We start from the raw sequence: 17135 nt of genomic DNA on the forward strand, positions 1-17135 counted from the left end.
GCACTTTGGCAGGAAAAATCAGAGAGCAAGTTATTTTCTTAATGGCGAGAGACTGGAAAGTACTGCAGTACAAAGGGATCTGGGGGTCCTAGTGCAAGAAAATCAAAAAGTTGGTATGCAGGTGCAGCAGGTGATCAAGAAAGCCAACGGAATGTTGGCTTTTATTGCTAGGGGGATAGAATATAAAAACAAGGAGGTATTGCTGCAGTTATATAAGGTATTGGTGAGACCGCACCTGGAATACTGCATACAGTTTTGGTCTCCATACTTAAGAAAAGACATACTTGCTCTCGAGGCAGTACAAAGAAGGTTCACGCGGTTAATCCCGGGGATGAGGGGGCGGACATATGAGGAGAGGTTGAGTAGATTGGGACTCTACTCATTGGAGTTCAGAAGAATGAGAGGCGATCTTATTGAAACATATAAGATTGTGAAGGGTCTTGATCGGGTGGATGCAGTAAGGATGTTCCCAAAGATGGGTGAAACTAGAACTAGGGGGCATAATCTTAGAATAAGGGGCTGCTCTTTCAAAACTGAGATGAGGAGAAACTTCTTCACTCAGAGGGTGGTAGGTCTGTGGAATTTGCTGCCCCAGGAAGCTGTGGAAGCTACATCATTAGATAAATTTAAAACAGAAATAGACAGTTTCCTAGAAGTAAAGGGAATTAGGGGTTATGGGGAGCGGGCAGGAAATTGGACATGAAGCTGAGTTCGGATCGGTCAATGCCCTGTGGGTGGCGGAGAGGGCCCAGGGGCTATGTGGCCGGGTCCTGCTCCGACTTCTTGTGTTCTTTAGATTTGTGGTTGGGATCAGATCAGCCATGATCTTATTGAATGGCGGAGCAGGCTCGAGGGGCCGATTGGCCTACTCCTGCTCCAATTTCTTATGTTCTTATGTAAGTTCATATTTCCTTTTCGCAGTAGAGAGCGATCGTTGGGTTTATTGGGTGATCAATCCGCCGTGCTCAAGGCTGTTGCTTCTTCTTTGATGTTGTAGCTCTTTGACTGCAGTCGTAGTAAGAGAGAGCGAACTTTTGCCATGATGTCTTCTTTTATGTTGTTTCAGAACAAGGTGATGTAGAATTGGGGGGAGGCATCACCCATGTCCAATCGCCTCTCTTGTTAGGCTTCGACCACCAGCAGACCTTAATGATTGACAGTTAAGTCAATTAAAACTAGATGCCATGATCTCATATGGCAGTCAGTTGGCCTTCAATGTGTCCTGTTGGTGCTTCACACTTCTACTGTCAAATCATTCTGTGTGTTGGAGACTTGACTACCTTCATAGCCTCTTGATGGCCTGGTGTGATGTTGTAGTCTTACAAGTTTGCTGATGACACAAAAACATTGCACAGGAGTAAGAAACATAGATGAAATAAATTGGGTACCGGTCAATTCAGATACATTGGAGAATGGGTCCATGTGTGGCATAGGTCCTCCGATGTGGATAAATGCAGCGTTTGGCACATGTGATCAGACCTTTCATTCTGTGATCTGGATTTAAATATAACCCAGCATAATAGAAATTCCCTCTTTCTGATGATTGCCACAGTCCTAAAAAAATGAAATTGTGAAATCGCAACTCAGTTCTTAATGGGGACAAGAGCACAGTACAAGAATGCTCACAACTGAGTACAGATAACCAGACTTACTTAAAAAGTCCACACAGAGAGATGGAAATCTTGCAGTATGTGTGTGTTTGTGTGTGTGGTTAAAGTTCATCACTAGAACAGAGGAGAGGGACTTAACCCCGCATTTAATTTGTGCTATACGTGAGTTGGTATTACTTGATGCTGAAACTGAATGCTGAAACTAAAAAACTATTTGACATCCTAGCACTAAGTTCTTTCGCCTCGATTAGCACAAAAGCTGCATATTATTAATTATGTGCTACAAATATACAAGGTAAATATGTTTCACTATATATTATTAAATATTCATTTATTACTAATGAACTGCCCATAGTCCTAATAAATTAGAGGATGTGCTGTTTTGTACAAATATGAACATTACACATGTAAAATAGAATGTAGGTGTGTGTTCCTTTATGGTTAAAAGCTGTAATTGCTCTATGTTCTTGAAATAAATGATGGGCTCACTTACATCTCAGGTTGCAGGTGAGACACCAAGGCTTGTTTGATTGACAGGTCAATTAATAAGTTGGAATCAGTGTGGTACCGATATGTTCTTGGAGAGGGAACTGAAACATACAACATTTTAAGATTACTTTTCATCTGTAAGAAAGAGGGCTGTGGGCAGGCGATAGAAAGTATAAATTGCAAGAGTCATTTTAACTTACTTTTCTGCAGACTGCTGTAACACTTGAGAAAGTGAAAGTTAGAGTTAGGAGTCAATCACATGGAAAGAATAACCCAATCAGTTACTGTAGATTAAATCTGCCCAGTAAATTTGCTTATAATTAATAATGGCACAGAAGTGGCGCACAAAAGTATTACAGAAAGTGTTATATAAAATGTTATAGCAGCTGTGTGACAGTGCACATTATATAGAAAAGTAATATTGGCCTTGGAACTCCCATGGCACTGCTCACGGTGAGTCGGAGGATACATTGTTTTATGTTATGTAATGTATTATATACTTTTAAAACTACTGATTCATGATTAACAAATAACTAAAATTATGTTTTTATTATACAGTATTATGGTAATTTTAGTGATTTTTCCAATCTCATTTATGTGATTATGCCCATATTTACATGGTGGTAAGTGTCAGAAGAGTGGTGCTCACAAAAATCACAAAGGTAAGTACAAACAAGGGAGGCTATTCAACTCAATAGCTCATCTGATTCTTCCTGAGATCTGGATGTATTATGTAGGGGTGGTTCTAGGGTTTGTGAGTAGTGGTAGGAGGATTTGACAGTTTGAGAGTAGTGGGACTGATGTGCTGAGAGTGTGAAACTGGTTGGAGGATGGTATTGGGGTGTGGGAGCACTGGCATGGAGAACCAGGATGTAGGAGCTTTGGGGATTGGGGTTTCTGGATGTGATGGTAATGCAAGGTGGTTGGTGGGGTTTGGAAGAAGTAGGTGAAGTGCATGGATCTGGAGGCATGGGGAAAAGGGTGGCTGGTTGTGGGACTACTGGGGGAAGGGTGCTTGCAAAGTGCAGGCCCACGGGAGAGGGAGGGGATAATGGTCTGGGAGGAATAGGGAAAGTGGCTTATGGGTTTTGGGAGCTCGGAAGGGGTATAAAGTCTGGAAATATTGGAAGAAGTGTGTGATGTGATAGTGTTGGAGGAGTTGGCAATATTTTTTAGGGTGTGGTGAGTTCAGGACAATGAAGATCACAAGCTTTAATCAACCCTCCCTCTCCCAAAATTGTTCAACAATGGTTTCCCAACACTGAGCTCTCTTATTTAGTTAAGCTTATACTATATTTGTCAATTATATGTTGGCAGCCCCCTAAAACAGGTATTAGGTTTGCTACATATGTAAATGAGAGTCAAAGGCCTCTTTTAGGCCCCCCACCAATATTGCTCTGTAATGAGCAGGGCAAGAGTTAGGCCTGCCCCGCTCAGGAATTTTCAGCTGCCTAAGCAGAGGCCGCCAATGATAGGTCTGACATCGTCCCACCTCCCACTGTCCTTCCCCCTCGGCACTTATCTGAGAGTCACTGCTAGCGAGGCAGGCGGCTCGGAATTCAAACCAGCAGAAGGGCGACATTTGGATGTTGCTGACATCTTGGAATCTAAGGGCTCACAGAATCATGCAATTCATAACAGGAGTTTTGAAAACTTTGTGAACTAAGTTTTTTCCATAGTTTTTGGTTGAATGGTAAGTTATCTTTCCAGGTAGTTATATGTTACATACTGCACTTTGTTTAGTGTCAAACAATCTTGGATAACTTTTGGCTACATACTCAGAAAACATCATTACTGGAATAAGAAAAAGATCAACTACATTGCACACTCCTGACCAGTTCACACTATTCAACAACCCACCCACTGCCATCTAATACTCTTTTCTCTCTCAATGAATCAAATTCATTTCACCAGAATAAAGAACAATTACTTGGAAATTATGCATTAGTAGAAATAAATGGTGATTTGCAAAAATGAGCCCCAAGTGATTTTCAACATTTTACATTATAATAGAGGTTCTAACCTCATCTTTTCCTTTAAAATGAGATTCTTGGAAGCCATCAATAAGGGCAAGAGAATTCTGAAAGGATTGCAGCAATGTGCAAAGCTTAATAATGTATTTGCGCTGGATTAACTCCATAAAACACATCACTGTACATTTTCCCAAGTTATTGGTGACCTAATACTTAATGTTTGGAACAAAGTCTGGTTTCTTTTGATTACACTGTATGTTTACATTACCCTTAACCTTTCTGGTTCCGTTAGTGTTTTTAAACCCATTTATCCAATGGGACTCACAGAAATTGGCCAGGAATTTCCTCAGAGCTGCTTCTGCTCAACCACCATAACTTCTCCGGAAGTACGGCCAAAATGCCGTTTACACACGTAAACTGGGGTGTCTGTTACGCTTCTCCTGACGGAGCAGGAGTGGCTCTGAGGAAATTGCCCTTATTGTTCTAATGTCGATTCTTATATTAATATAGGAAAAAAAACCTACAAGAATTAGAAAAAATATGAAACTCTACATAGAACATTTTTTATTCAATTTTAGAATGCTCTGCAAGACCTTAAAAAAACATTTCAATTAGTTCTGGGAATGTGGGTGTCGTTGGTAAGGGCGTCCTTTAATGTCTATTCTTACTTGCCCTGAGGAGGTGGTAATTGGCTTTCTTGTTGAACCGCTGCAAGCCGTTTTGATACAACTAAGTGGTTTGCTAGGCCACTTCAAAGGGCAGTTAAGAGTCAACCACTGGGACTGGAGTCGCATATAGGCCAGACCGGGTATGGATGGCAGGTGAACCAATTGGGTTTTATTATTCTTGTTTTTTTAATTGGACGCACACTGTCCTCAAACAGTTCCTCTGAATCTGTATTAATTGAAAGTTCTACTAGTTGTGAAATAAAGGACCTCTGGCAATTGTGAATTAATGTCCCCTGTGTAAATGCTGCTACTGGCACATTCCACAGTCATGCCACCAGCAATTTTATGTTCATATACGTCTGCATAAATAACAATTAGAAAATAGAGGGAATTTTGTGGCACAGTGGGTTAACGCTGGACTTTCACTTCTGAAAATATGGTTGTATCCAGCCCAAGTTAATGTGATTATAGTCGCTCTCTGCTGCCTGTAGGAGTCTAATGTGAAGTGTGTTTGTTTAGTCGCAACTCAATTCCCAGCACACTTAGGTCCACTACTCAGAATTTGGGCCTAAAGTTCACAATGGTACTTTAGTGAGTGTTTTTAAAAGTTGGTGTTTGTTTGGACAGAATAGCAGCTTAACTTTTTGCGTGACTATGTCTATACCTGTGATGTGGAGATGCCAGTGATGGACCGGGGTGGACAAATGTAAGGAGTCGTACAACACCAGGTTATAGGCCAACAGCTTTATTTGAAATCGCAAGCTTTCGGAGCTTTGCTCCTTCGTCACCTGACGAAGGAGCAAAGCTCCGAAAGCTCGTGATTTCAAATAAAGCTGTTGGACTATAACCTGGTGTTGTGCAACTCCTTACATATGTTATACCTCTCCTGGGAACGGAAAAGTGTTCAAATCCCTCCATGGCCTCGCCCCTCCTTATCTCTGTAACCTTCTTCAGTCTACAACCCTCCAAGATCTCTGTGCTCCTCCAATTCAGGCCGCTTGCGTATTGCTGGCTTTAATTGTTCCACCATTGGTGGCCGTGCCTTCAGCTGCCTAGGCCCTAAGCTCTGGAATTCGCCCCCAAAATCTCTCCGCCTCTCTACCTCTCTCTCCTCCTTTAAGATACTCCTTAAAACCTACTTCTTTGACCAAGCTTTTGGTAACCTGTCCTAATTTTTTTTTTAATCGTTCATGGGATGTGGGCGTCGCTGGCGAGGCCGGCATTTATTGCCCATCCCTAATTGCCCTTGAGAAGGTGGCGGTGAGCCGCCTTCTTGAACCGCTGCAGTCCGTGTGGTGACGGTTCTCCCACTGTGCTGTTAGGAAGGGAGTTCCAGGATTTTGACCCAGCAACGATGAAGGAACGGGGATATATTTCCAAGTCGGGATGGTGTGTGACTTGGAGGGGAACGTGCAGGTGGTGTTGTTCCCATGTGCATGCTGCTCTTGTCCTTCTAGGTGGTAGAGGTCGCGGGGTAATATCTCCTTATGATGCTCTGTGTCAAATTTTGTCTGCTAACGCTCCTGTGAAGTGCATTGTGATGTTTTACTACGTTAAAGGCACTATATAAATGCAAGTTGTTGTTGTGTTACAGTCCCCACCATTCACATCCCTCCTTCTTAAGAGTACATTCATCCAAAATTATATAAATGTTAAATCTACACTTACATGCAGCGAGAAGGTAGTATATAATGAGACATGGGCTGTGCACACTTTTTATCCAGTTTGCCAGCATTTCCCATAAGTTAAAAGCTAGGTTTACTAATACCATGAGCAAACTCCCCAATTTTTTTTAAAAATTTACTTTTTGGAAAAAAAATGGATATAGGCTGTGATAACCAACCAAATTCATTGGAGGCTGGGCCTGGATGCTGTCAGAACCAGATGTTACATTCTCTCACTGCTTGTGCATGAATTTGAGACAGAAAAGTTCTAATGAACTGATAGCTTCTGAGATTATTTTCTTCAAGACAGGTTGCAGCCTCTTTTTTTAGATAACTGCATTAAATGGCTTTATTTTAACATTCCTGTCACTGCACGTGCAGATTTGCTGTGGATTGTAAATAAATAGGGAGTGGATTAAAAGTGGTGATGAGTTTAACTTCATTTAAAAAATTACACTGACATCCCTGCCTGGAATTTCCACGCAGTTTCTTCTGACCTCCTGTTGTGGCTTTGGCGGAAAGCCCCAGAGGAACATTGTAAATGGCCGTTTATCCGAAGTTTCCACCAATCTTCCGCTGAAATTATGGCGGAAGTTTGTGAAATCTTGGGAACAACACCACCTGCACGTTCCCCTCCAAGTCACACACCATCCCGACTTGGAAATATTTCGCCGTTCCTTCATCGTCATTGGGTGAAAATCCTGGAACTCCCTAGTAGCACTGTGGGAGAAACTTCACCACACGGACTGCAGCGGTTCAAGAAGGCGGCTCACCACCACCTTCTCAAGGGTAATTAGGGATGGGCAATAAATGCCGGCCTCACCAGCGACGCCCACATCCCATGAATGAATTTTTAAAAATCCCAGTGGAAATCCTACCCTCCATATTTAGGATTGAACTGTAATGTGCAATTGGGATGTAGACCATTGGCCTGCTTGTGTATGAGTGCAGTAGCTTTGTTCTGTAAGTTTGAAAGCTGTTTTCAATTTGTTTCTGCAATTGTGGTGCAGTAACTGGGTAGAAAGCCCACAACGCCCATATTACAGCAGTCAACAACCATGGGGAAATGTAAAGAGTGACATAAACAATCAATAAAAGTATAATAGTTTGCAAACCCCAAACTGGGGGCAGTCAAGTTCACTTGAGAACACAAAATTCAGCCCTGTGTATTTGTTCTGCAAGCCACAATAGTCTTTTTAATGATTGCACAGTGTGTTGTGATTTTTATTTCTAGTACAAGAAAATAAATCTTTTTGACAGAGCCAAAACAGCAACATAGGACAGAAGGTACCATTGTCGATAATAATAGGCAATGCTTAACGCAGTCTTATGACACTCCTCTGCCCACTAAGGTTTTAAAAACAAAGGATGCTTGAAATCCACTGCAGGTTGATCACGGTCTAAAGGAGGAAAAGACAGGTTAATGTTTGGTTGCGTCCGTCATTACAACCTAGTTTTGTTTCGATAATATTGACTTCCCTTCTGAAGCCACTTAAATTTTTTTAAATTGAAAGTAGTTAAATCAGCATACCTCCATTCAGGTCACTTCCTTCCTGACTCTGGGCACCATGGAGACCAGGACAAGGAAAAAATCTGACACTTTTGTCTTGTGAATGTAGGGTGCTCTCCTGAATGGGATTATTGTGGATGTGTCTTGTAAAAGATTTCAGTTCACAGATTAATGTGATGGATCTGGAGTGAGATTCCCAATGATAGGAACTGGGTCCAGTAAAAATGTCCCAACTATTACTATCTTTATTATAAAAATATCTGTAACCTTCCAGATTACATTATTTTGGGCTTGAAAGGCTAAATTATGGCAAATTGTGACAAGCCCAAGGCCCGCTACACTTTCAGTCTAACTCCCTGTCTTCACATGTTATAAGGCCCGCTCTTGAGCTGACAGCTTTTTTGAGTTGGTGTAAACTTTTCTCAAGCTATTGATCAGCTTTTCTAGGTTGGCGTGAATGTTGTAGGTTCAATCAGATACAAACATTGAAAGCAGAATATAATTGTCATCGTGCAGGAAATTGGGCTGACTTTCTTTTAGTCCACTGCTCTGTGAAATAGTTTGTATTGCAGAGGAAAGTTGACCACATTCTTTCTATGCTAAAGGATTGTTTAGGTCTTTCCTCCAAACGTTTTATATATGACCAGAGCTTAAATGATTCACTGACAGAACAATAGTATTACATCTCCAGACCAATAGCAGAAGATTGCAGTGATCAATATCTTTTTCTAGGGAACCTCAGCTTATCAAGAAATGATGGGGGTAATTTTAACCTAACTGACCAGGTGAGAAACCCATGGGATCAGGTAGAACGCTGGTTTTACACCTGCCCAATATTACTCTCCATTGATTTCATAAAATAGGCCAATGTGTAAAATTATCATTGCATCCGATTCCTTCAGTTTCTTGACAGACGGGTTATGTTAAGATTGCCCCCAATGTATCTGGAGATATTAATAGAAGACTGTCACCTCCAAGATCAAATTATTATCAATTCAAGCATTATTGATTGTATTAATTTAATATTGAACAGTGTTTGATCCATGTAGATAAGGTATTACAGCTGTTACCAGTCTCAAAAAATTTAAGAAACATGTATACAGAATATTTTAAATTAGGCAAATTGTACGAGGAGACCAATAAAGGAAAAGTAGAAAAAAAAGATAATTTTTGATTAAGAAAGAAACAATTTTTGGCTTAATGGAGCAGTTCAAATTCTGTATGCGCCAGCACAGATGTATTTTCAGACATGAGGGTTCGTTCTAGGCCCCTCACCTTTCCAGTTTTTATGTTTCCAGCACTACTGGGGAATACTGTTAGCACTGTCTAAAGTGGGTGGTCTAGTCAGCAGAGTGCAAAGGTCTGAGTGCAAACAGCTGCAGCTGATTACCTCCTTTCAGATTTTAAATTTGATATCATTTTCAACCATAGATGTTCCATATGAAGAAGGGATGGACATAATAATTGAGCCCTGAGATTACAGAATGTCCTAAAGGTAAGCTAATCTGTACATCTGGAAAATCACTGTAAATAATCATTATGAGGGCCAGCCAAAGGCTGTATTCCTTCCAGTTAATAGATGGTGTATTTAATGGAATAGGGATCAGCGAAATTCAGCACAGCAACCTGCGAAAATCCAAATTTGGTCAGTTCAGTTGGGTTGGGTCAGAGCCTGGATTTGCTTGTTTTCCTTTTGTTTTGGAAAGGTTGATAAGCTTGGATTTAAAACCAAAATGAAGAGATTTTTGCTTTACTATCTGGAAACTTTCTTGGACTGATTTGAAAAAGGCACAGTTGATCATGCCAGACGGATTGGCAGAAGGGCACATGTGAGTATGCCCTCAGACTACCTTTATTGTAATGCATCATATGGTACTGCACTTGTGTTGATGCGAAGTGATTTTGCACGTGCAATGGTGCAAAGATTGGCAGTATAACTCAAAAACCAGGTCCTGATCTGGCATTAAAGCCAAACAGGTGAAAAGCCAAAAAATGGGCAAAACAAGATTGAATTTCTCCCTCAATATGTCATTCTTCTGCTGGGCACTCTGCATCTCCCTGATCTCATCATTGCCTTAAATAAGTTCAGATCTTATCTATATCCTCCATTTTCTTGCAGCAGGGAGCGATGATGATGTGGGGTGTACCTGTCAGTGCCTTTAGGCGAGGAAATGGGTTGGTGTTTCAGGGGTAGACCCTTCATCAAAGCATAGTGCTGGTGGGGAAGTGAGATCTGCACCTATAGTGTTGGCCTTTTTTCCTTTTTGAGACTGGCAGACCCAATTCTCTCTCCATGTCTGGACTATCTGTTGTTGCTTCACCCTCCACTTTTCACTTTCTATTTTTTCCAACCTTACTAAAATGCTTGCTTATCTTTTAGTTTTCAGTTCTGATGAAGGCAGACACATAAAAGGTCAACTTGTCTTTTCTTTTAACAGATGCTAACGGACCTGCCATACATTTCCAGTACTTTCTGTTTTTATATGAGATAAAAGTATCTGAAAACTTCAGAGCATTTTTATTACGAAAACAAATTGCTAACAGATTCCAGTCAGGCAAATCTGAAAAGTTAAGTTGTACCAGTTTTTAAAAAATCCCCTGTGGTCAACATCGGCTTTCACTTAACTGCAGAATGTGGGAGGTGCTTGTTAGCGAACCCTTGTTGAGCACATAGCCCTGGAATCAGAATCCAGGTTGGCTTCATTTAAATTGGTAACCAGGAAAATCAATGCCTTGTTTGTCAGAGAAATTGGGTCCATTACACTTACCCTTTTTATACTATTATTGTAATAACAATTTATTTAACATTTATCTTGCTTGCCATGGGGGATCCACCATTATAATGGAACTATTAAATGGAGCTTCTACAGGGACCAGCAACTGTAAAGAATGTGTATACTAAGGAACAGTTTGTCCCACATTTATTAGAATTATGTTACTGCAGAAAGGAATATGTGGAACCTACTCACAAAAAAGCCACAGGCAGATTTGTAACTTACTGATATGCACAATGGGACAATATCGTAAGGTCAGGTCATACTTTTGCACTCATTGAATTGAGTGGCAGTGCTGGAAATGAACATTTTCCATTACATCACTACAACTTTTCTGCAATATTTCCACTGTCTCAAGTCCCTCAGGGATGACATAGCCAAGTAAAGTGCCAGATTTTTGCTTTGTCTCCAAGTCAATTAAAGTCAAAGCTGGAATGCCAAAATTTAGACAGGTCTCCTGAAGATGAAGAGAGTAATAGGAACAGAAGTTTGAAAGCCAAGATCGCGACAATATATGATAATCAGAAGTCAGTAATACTAATTGTTTTGTAGCACAAGAATCATGCCTCTAGGTTAAGAGTAAATCTTGAAATATTGGTCAGCTGTGACTTAGTGGTAGCACACTTGCCTCTGCGTCACAAGGTCATGGGTTCCAGTCCCACTCCAGATCTTACAATGTCTATTGAAATTGTGAGGTGGAAGCTACTGCCATCTAATTAATTCTCTCTTTTTGGTTACAGCAACTGCAACTTACATTTCTGTAGCTCTCTTCATGTGTAGGAAGATGTCTCAAAACATTTAACATCAGGAGGACAAAACAATGGATATTGAGCAGGAAGGGAAAATGAAAAAGTGGAGAGATCTGGAGGAGGTACTGAAAGGGCGATTGAAAAGAAGGGTTTTGATGGGGTTTTCAAACACGGTGCGGGGGGTGGGGCGGTGGATGGGAGTGTTCGCAGTTGGAATTGAGCAGGGAATTCCAGAGGGCAGGGGCGTAGTGATTGAATGAGTGGCCACCAGCGGTGGAGTGGAGGGAATGGGAGGTAAGAAGAAACTTGGTGTTAGAGAAGCAAAGATTATGGCATTACTAAGTTAGGAATGAGCCTAACTGGGTGAGGCCATGGGGCAATTTGAAAGGAGGAACAAAAATTTTGAAATCAACTCGCTAGGCTATGGGGAGTCAGTGGAGCTTTGGGGGGATAGAGATAATAGAAGCATAGGGCTTTGTGTGGGTGAGGACACATTTTGAATGAATTGAAACTTCTGGATGGTTAAGGCAGGGAGGCTGACTAGGAGAGTATTAGTGAGGTAATGAAGTCGTGGGCTAGGGCTTTTTCGGGGGTTTGTTAAAAGTAGGGAATGTGAGGAAGGAAGCTGAATTCATGGTCAAGCAGTGCACCAAGGTTTTGTGCTTTCTGATTCAACCTGAGGTGGCAGCAGGGGAGATAATAGTCATGGCCAGATTGGTGCAGTCAGGAGCCAAAAAAGGGTGGCTTTAGCTTTACCAACATTGAGCTGGAGAAAACTTTGGTTTTAGACAGGCAGTTGGAGAGTTAAGGAACAGCCTTTGTATCAACAGAGGAGTTAGAGAGGTAGGAGGTAAGTGTCATTATCATAAATGTGACAGCTGACCTTATGGTTCCTGGTAATGTAGATGGTGAAGAGCTAGAGATGAAGGTTGGAACCCTGGAATACACCTGAGCTGCCTGTGTGGGCAGAGGAGAAGTAGCCACTGAAAGCAATGTAGCTTCTGCAATGCAACACGTGAGCTGGACCAGGAGAGTGTAATGGACTCCAAAAAAGGATGGAATGGTCAATAGCATTGAAGGAAGCAAAGCAGTCGAGGAGGATAAGAAGAGGCAGAAAGCTATGGTAACACTCACATACAATGTTGTTTGTGGCTTTGACTAATTCAGTCTCAGTGCTGTCAGCAGAACAGAAGCCAGATTAACAACTTGAGGTGGCCCAGCCAGATCTGATGGACAGCCAGTTCAATCAGCCAGTGATATGAGCTTGCAGCCTACTGATTTGAGGCCACAAAGGTGACCGCTATACTAGGGGGAGTGGTGGGATGGAAGACAATTCAGGATTGCAGGTGTTCAAGACAGTGCAGGGAGACGAATTCAGTTTATGGAGAAATAAATCAAATACAGAAATAAGGAATACTTATTGTTAGAATATAAAATATTGAAAAATGACAGCATGAAGATTACCACTTGTAATTTTCATGTTGCAGGTTATAATTTTTTTTCCCCTTGTTTGAGGGAGGAATAGTGTCAGAGAGGTAACAATGACTGACTGTCAGTGTTCACATTCAACAGTTCCATAGTCTGCAATGGGCTTTCTTTAATGTTTTTTTTCTTTCATTTTCTCCTTTCCTGACCCTCACTTGTTGGGGTACAGCTCCACAGGCACCCGCAACCTTCCAGAGTTTTGCTTAACTTCATGTGTGAGCCTAGTTAGCGACTGTCGAAAGGCTATTCATGCCAATCCTATCTTCAACTAATTTATACATGCACATCTTTCCAGCAAGAGACAGCTGGCTGATTTTCCCCCTACCTCCCGTAGGGATGCTACAGCCACATATAGGTTTCCTTCTGTCATGCAAGCTGAAGCCAGTCTGCACAGATTGGAGATTGAACCTGGTCCTTCCACTCTTTTAAAGATACTTTGCAATGAACTCACGTCACACTAACCATTAATACTGTGCAAGTTCAAAAACTCAACCTGAAACAGAAGTGACCGCAGCACTTTAAACCTGCACTCTCTTCATGAAACAGCACTTTTGATTGTTTCCAAACGCATTTTACAGTGCCTGAAAAATTAGAGGCTTCACCCACCCACGGTGTTGGCAAACTTGTACCAGAGGTGGAAAGGGCTGGCCTCACTAAAGTTTGCGAGGCTAGCCCCACCTACTTCCCCTTATGGAGGTCCTGGTCCATTGGATCTGAGAATAAATGAGAAAGAAGTTTTATGGTATCAGGAAGATTGCCATAGTGAGCGTACCCTCCTCGTCATACAATATTTTACTATTGGGGTATTGTTCACACAGCACAGATTGGAATTGTGTGCTGCAGCACCCTCCTGGAAGTGGCATACAAAGCGTGAAAACAGCCTTTTCCCTCTTTTCTTCGCACTCTTTTATTGAAGAAAAAAACTGTAGGGCAAACCAATAACTTAATACTGTGACACGCAAATGTTGAAAGGTGTGTTCTGAATGGGACTGCCAGCAGAAACTACATGCAGCTGCATTGAAATGCAGTCACACAGAGAGGAACGTAGACTGGCCACAGGACTATCTGTTTGATGTTCTTCCAATTTCTAACATTAGGGTCAATTTTAGGATGGCCGAGCGGGTGCGTTCGTGGCGGGGGGGTTCCTAAAATTGGTGAATCCCAGAGCGGGTCCAGAGCCCGGCTCCAACCCGCCCACTTCCGGGTTCCCCAATGACGCAAATTGGTGCACGCGCAGCCCTCACATGCAGGACTCTCACCGGCAATTAAAGCTGGCGGGATGACAGTTTAGATAGTTAGGGAGGTACTTGAGGTCGTTGACAGACCTCATTGGGAAGCGATTTTAGCAGGGATGTGATTTTGGACTCTCCTCAGCGTGTTTCTTGTGCTGTGGAAAACACTCCCAGTTGTTGCAGATGTTTTTCAGTCAGCAGCCATATGGTAATGCAGAGGATTCCTTGACAGTTGGGGGGAATACCTCATTCATTGCCACAGGGCACTCTGTCACCTCAGACAAAGTTTTGCCTGCCACACCGTTGTCTTCACACTCAAAATTATTACATCATACCCTAAACTCTGCTGTCCAAACACATTTACCTACTTTGCTGACCCCCTCACGCTCATATCGTCAGGGATGGGGGGGTGTCCATAGCTGCATTCATCACTCCATTGGAGGACGAGCAACATCACCAGCCTTGCCAGGCACGTCATCCACCTCCGCCACGTGGAGCTACACAACACAGTGCTGCGCAACAGTCACCTGCACAAAGTAGTCGTGCAACTACACATACACCCACTGTAGGGTCACCCAATGGGTGGCAGCAAGGGTGTTCATGGAGAACCTCATGAAAGGGTCTTATTGTACAAGCCAGTCAAGAATGGCCAAGACGTGGCAGTAGTGATGACAATATAATATGTAATGTGAGTTGATCAGAAATCAAATATAATTAGAAACCATGACAAACCCTCAAACACCCTTGTGCATCCCCTTCATGCTCATGACATGTTTGCCTTATGCTTCCTATTACACATACGTGATGCATGCCCTGTGGCTGCAGCACAGGTAGTGGCAGGTGGGGTGAGGCTGACTGTGAAAGAGATGCATGAGAGGGTGAGTATGAGACAGAGCCATGAGATTGTATGAGGATTGGGTTGAGTGGTAGTGGTGGGATGAGGTACTGAGGAAGTGCAGGTAAGATGAGGATGAGGGTTCAGTGGGTGTGAGGAGTGATGTGATAGAGTAGTGTTGGCAGTGCAGAAGGAGATGTGGGGTGGGGTTGGTGATATGGCAGACTGAGTGTAGGGGAATGAGTAAGTGTACTCACTTCGGCTGACCTGGTTCGGTCATTGAAGCGCCTCCTGCACTGTATGCAGGTGCGTGATATGTTGGTGGTGCTGGTGACCTCCTCTGCCAACTCGAGCCAGGCCTTCATGGTGGCAGAGGCAGGCCACTTCCTCCCATCCACCGGGTGGAAGATCTCCCTCCTCCTCCTCCTCCTCACCCCATCCAGTAAGACCTGGACTGAGGCATCATTAAACCTGGGATCTGCCTTCCCACAGGGCTGCTCCATGCTGTAATTTTGCCTATTATCTGCAGCAACAGTCAGTGGAGGACTGCCCCTTTAAATAGGGCTCCTCCAGCTGACAGCCAATGATGCGGGTGCGCAGTCCGCCCGCTGCGCAGCTTTCCAGCGCGAAACCCGGAAGCCAAGGTAAGTGGCTTCAATTTACTTACGATCGCGTGCCAAACCCACCAATTTCAGTGGGCGGGTTACCCACGCGCCCAGTCGACCCCCCACTGCCAACCTGCCTCCCTCCTAATATTGGCCCCATTGTCTTGTAGGTACTTCCAAGAGAAGGGTGCACATAACCATCAGCAGCAAAATCACATCAGCTGGACTCCTCCAAATTTGACGGAATTGTCCAGATTTGAGGAGATGGCCATTGTCATTTGGGCTTGGTACACATTATCGAATGAGCACTGGGAGTGACGGTACTTGATGTTAATTGACTGATCTCACATTACAGCAGTAGGCCAGGTAATGTTATGCACAGCTCTGAAAGAGCAGCGGTCTGTCGCCACAGCATCAAGACTGCATTACTGGCCCCACACTGCACTCACAAATAGTTTTGTTTTCTGAGGTTTTTCCTCTTCCTAAAGATTCACATACGAGCTTTTAAAGCACGGTTTTGACTTGGCTTGACTGAAGTGACTGGGCTCACATCTGCTCACAGTAACAGAGAAATCTCTGTGGTGGTTAGTATGTTGTTATTGGGTTAATCGCATTAGCCAAGAAATTGCTGTAAGTAACATTATCAAACAGTCACTAACATGTTTGTATCAAATTCCTCTGTCTGCTATTTTAACAGATGGGTTAACCGACATATTGGAAATACTAGAATAACATAAAATCTTGCCTTACATTCTCTTTATTATTTGCAACTAGATGAAGATTGCCTGCTGCAGCAGTTTCTCAGTTAGTCACTCTGTATTCTAACCACAGCTTACTGGAGCTCCAGGCTGAACAGCCATTACAAGAAGGAATAAGTTCATTCTTTTACAGATTGATGTTATTCATTTGTATTGAGCCATTGCTGAAATACTGGATGAAAACATATTTATACATTCCATACCCATCTTCTTTTGAAACCTAGATGAGGTGCATCTATATTGCTATGATTGTTATCAACCCCAGAGACTTGTATCTCGTGCATTAACAACAGCTTACCAAGCACCTCAATGCTGAAGTCTTAAATAAGATTTTAAATAACCTTTTATGCCCTTGAGTGTATAATGGGGGTGACCAATCAACAACAATATTTTAAAACCATGTGATATTGCAGTCTGACCACTTGACATTATTTTCTCTTTCAGTAAAGTTTAAAGCCACTGTTTGGTAAAGAGCCTGATTCAGTAATAACCGTGCAATTAAAAGAGAAAATGGCGGAAATGCCTGACAGCAGTGAGTCTATGAGTTACCACAGGTAATGATGAGATTGACCTGCTGATTCTGTGTCTCAAATAAATTACACATGGAGAACTGTCCCCTGGTAGTACTTGACTCGAAAACTATGTCCTTGAAATTACCCTGTGGGATACTAGTGCATAAACACTTAATATGTTCATCTGAAATTTGTCTCTCTGCTGTTTTAGCAGAGGCATAGCCCTTTCAAATAACTGGCTAATATTGCCACTAAAATAGTGAAGTGAGGA

The 17135-nt window shown here is 42.4% G+C and overlaps 1 long non-coding RNA gene across 2 annotated transcripts in view; it reads left to right on the top strand.

The window, feature by feature from the left end:
• LOC137324556 (uncharacterized) overlaps window positions 1–17135 on the top strand; it is a 262292-nt gene that overhangs the window by 14953 nt on the left and 230204 nt on the right. For both annotated transcript variants that reach the window (XR_010963663.1, XR_010963662.1), the window contains exon 2: window positions 9346–9409. This is a non-coding gene — a long non-coding RNA (uncharacterized lncRNA). The remainder of the gene's footprint in view (window positions 1–9345; window positions 9410–17135) is intronic.

Source organism: Heptranchias perlo, chromosome 8, assembly GCF_035084215.1.
Source record: "Heptranchias perlo isolate sHepPer1 chromosome 8, sHepPer1.hap1, whole genome shotgun sequence".
NCBI classification, from domain to species: Eukaryota; Metazoa; Chordata; class Chondrichthyes; order Hexanchiformes; family Hexanchidae; genus Heptranchias; species Heptranchias perlo.